We start from the raw sequence: 4,227 nt of genomic DNA on the forward strand, positions 1-4,227 counted from the left end.
TTAATATGCCACTGAGGACCCTCAGCACCTACAAAACATTTTGAACAGGATCTCACTGCTTTAGTTTGGTTTATGTGATCAGATTTTGGTAGTCAGGGGATTTCAGGGGTGCCCTCTGTAAAAAGAGACCAGGGGTTGCCCCTACGCTGGACAGAGCCAGGGCCAGCTGAGTCTAAAATGAACTCCCCCAGACCAATGTTGAGCCCCATCAATGATGCTGGTGGTGCCTCAGTGATAATATATTTAACAAATGGCAAAAACTACTGGGCAGCAGCTGTGAGAGAGGAGTGAGAAAAGTGTGAAGGAAACAGCCCTGCAGAGATCTAGGCCAGTGGAGGAGGGACAGGGGGTGCTTCAGGTGCTGTAGCAGAAATTCCCCATATCCCATGGTGAGGCAGCTGCCCCTGAGACCATGGAGGACCATGGGGGAGCAGAGATCCCCCTGCAGCCCATGGAGGATCACAGGGATGCAAAGATCCACCCTCAGCCCATGGAGGATCACAGGGATGCAGAGATCCACCCTCAGCCCATGGAGGATCACAGGGATGCAAAGATCCACCCTCAGCCCATGGAGGATCACAGGGATGCAAAGATCCACCCTCAGCCCATGGAGGATCACAGGGATGCAGAGATCCACCCTCAGCCCATGGAGGATCACAGGGATGCAGAGATCCACCCACAGTCCATGGAGGATCACAGGGATGCAGAGATCCACCCTCAGCCCATGGAGGATCACAGGGATGCAGAGATCCACCCTCAGCCCATGGAGGATCACAGGAGGGCAGAGATCCACCTGCAGTCCATGGAGGTCCATGGGGGTGCAGAGATGCTCCTGCAACCCCTGCAGGACCATGGTGGAGCAGAGATGCACCCTCAGCCTGTGAGGTACCCCAAATGGGAGTGGGTGGATGTGCCCTGGGAAACTGCAGTCATGGAGAGCTGATGCTGGAGCAGGCTCCTGGCAGGAATGCCAGCCTGTGGAGTGGAGCCCATGCAGACACAGGCTTTCTGCAGGACCTGAGATCCTGAGGAGGAAGGAGCAGCAGAGACAAAATATTATGGACTGACTGAAATCACCATTGCCCATTCCCTGCACCACTCAGGGAAAGGAGTTGGCCAGTTGGGAATGAAGGACTGAGGTTGAGTTTAAGAACAAGGGTGGGGTCAAGAAGATGCTTTCATTGTCTTTGCTTCTTGCTATCCTACTCTATTTTCAATTGGCAATAAAGTAAACTAATTTCCCAAAGTCAAGCCTGTTTTGCCCATGACAGTAATTGGTGAATATCTTCACTGTCTTTATCTCACCCTATGAGCTTTCTTGCCTTATTCTTTCTCCTTGTTCTTTTGAGGATGGGGAATGGGAGGGTACTTGGTAGACCTCTGACAGCTAGCCAAGGTTCTCCTTTAAACCTTAAGCAAGATACCCAGAGAAAAATAAGAAACCAAAATAAATACATTTGAATTTATTGCAGCTCAGGAGGAAAAAAAATCAATGTGACTCTGCAAAAAGCAAAAGATCACTGTTACTGAAAATGCAGTAATAATTCTAAATTTTAAGTAGAGTGACAGGTGCGTAGATCTTACTACCATTCAAACACACTGAAGAAACAAATCATCTTTGCTCATGGTGATCAAACACAAGTAATGCAAAAATCAAAATGTGAGTATGAAACAATTTATTCAGAATTCAATGACTTGTGGTAACATGCTATCTCAAATGCATCATCATCACTTAATGATCTGGGAACTACCCACTTCTTTCAGAATATTTTTGAGAATAAAGACATCCCAACTGATATTAAAGAAAATACTATAGTTAGAGGGTAAACAACAGTAGGGTTTGTCTGGAAACTAAGCATGAGGTCTGGGAACCTCCTAAGCTCAAACACAGACTGGCATTCCTATTGCTTTCACTGATTGTGAGAAAAATACAGCAGTCCAGAAGGTGCAACTAATGAAGGCTTTAGAACGAGGAACTGATTGAGCCCTACTGTACCGTGCTGTGCAGGCAAATAGATTATCAGTAGCAAAACTATGTGTTACTCTCACTGATCAATTTGGTTGACTTAGCTTATGTTCTCAAACTCATTAGTAAACACAGAAAAACTTTGTTGTATGGTATCCTTTCTTGTACTGTATTAAAATCCTGTTAAAATTCAAGTACTTTCACTGTTAATTTCTAATCACAGGTCTGCTCAGTAGCACTGTCTTTTTGAAGATCTACTCTGTGTCAATAGTTTCTTTGTAATTGTCTTGCTTTTTCTTCTCTCCTGCCAGTCTTATCTTAAAACTCTGAGGCAGATGATAGCAATATTATAATATAATATTAATTATGTTAATAGAAGAGGAAAACTTCTTAAATTAGTGTTATTCTGAGCAACTGAATTTTAAGCTTGTGAATTCACATCTGTGTCATACTGAAAATATTATTCAGGAGCTGGTGCCTCTAACAAGAAAATTTACCAGAGAACCATGCAAGAAAAAAACTGTCCTGCCCTATTTAGAAGTGTATCTTAACTGCTGGTATCAAAAGCAAACAGACAGTACCTGCCAACGACCTGTACCATCTGGTTTATGTGGCAAGGGGCAAGGTAAACCACGTTTTTTATTAATGTCTTTTCACAGCTTATTTATAAACCATTGTGGGGTGTGGCAGAGAAGGGTTCTTAAGAAACCAAACAACTGGCATTAAAAAGAATTGAGGGATGAGGTCAGATTTGCAGGCTGTGACTGTTCCTGGACTGAATCCCATCGGTGATATGAGCAGGGAGGGTTTATCACAGACTCTGGAGGTTGTGTGAGCTGCTCCTCGCTGCAGGGAGCCACGTGTTGGCACCGTGGGACACATCCACAGGCTGGGCTTGGTGTTTCTGCAGTTACATCCCAGTGGCAATGGTGCTGAAGAACTGGGTCTCTAGGGATTTACTCAAACATCACAGAGCACTGAGATTCCTTCTGCTGCCACTGGTCCCATTTCAGCTGTCACCACTGCTCTAAGGTTACTACTGAGAATGCAGCAAGCAGTCTTGAAAAATAAAGGCACAAGGGCCTCACATGAGTTTTTGTTTTTTTTCCCTCATACATAAAATTATTCACTAAAATGTTGCATGGTTTTAAAAATAGAGAGCCCCTCCCACATCAGTAATTCCCCACCACTAAGAAAATGCTTGGCACTGATTCTGGCACAGGTATAATTTTAAATGATCCAGAAGCAGCTAGATGCTAAGATCAGGATGGGCACCTGATGGTGTTTTGTGAAGCAGTGTCTTTGGTGACACTCTCCACTGCTCGGGATCCTGGGCAGGGGGTGCACACAGGCTGGGATGCTCCTGGCACCCAGGGCTGCAAGCTCTAAATTCTCACTGTGCACAGCGGGGTACACCCAGCCCCGGACAGGGCTCAACACAGTGATCTCCTTATTCCATTCCATTCCATTCCATTCCATTCCATTCCATTCCATTCCATTCCATTCCATTCCATTCCATTCCAGTCCATTCCATTCCATTCCACTCCACTTCACTCCCCTCCCATTCCATTCCACTCCATTCCACTCTATTCCGTCCCATTCCACTCCACTCCACTCCACTCTATTCAATTCCCGTTCCATTCCCATTCCATTCCACTCCCATTCTATTTCCACTTCCATTCCATTCCATTCCATTCCATTCCATTCCATTCCATTCCATTCCATTCCATTCCATTCCATTCCATTCCATTCCATTCCATTCCATTCCATTCCATTCCATTCCACACTGGGACAGTCTGCCCAGGCATGTGATGGAGTCACTGTCCCTGGAGGTGTTTAAAGAAAAACTGGATGTGGCACTCAGTCCCATGATCTATTCGACATCGTAGCGTTCGGCCACAGGTTGGACTCGATGATCTTGGCGGTATTTTCCAACCTAATTGACCCTGTGATTCCCTGCTGTGGAATACTCTTGGCCCCTGCAGCCGCCCTTGCTCTGAGCAGCCCCGAGCAGCACTAGCAGGCCACTGGTGTTAAACCGACCCAGGCGGGCAGCACAGGCACTCCAGGCTCGGCTCTGCTCGCGGGCAGTGTCAGCCCGCGGCCGGGGGTCGCGGGGAGGTGAGCCACGGCCTCGCCGGGGCACCGGGGGGTCGCGGGGAGGTGAGCCATCGCCTCGCCGGGGCACCCGCTCCCGCCCGCAGCTCTCAGCCCAGCCGCGCCGAGCGCCGCCCCGCCCGCGGAACTGCGTGCGCGGCGCT

The sequence above is a fragment of the Erithacus rubecula genome, assembly GCF_903797595.1.
Source record: "Erithacus rubecula genome assembly, chromosome: 3".
Lineage (NCBI taxonomy): Eukaryota > Metazoa > Chordata > Aves > Passeriformes > Muscicapidae > Erithacus > Erithacus rubecula.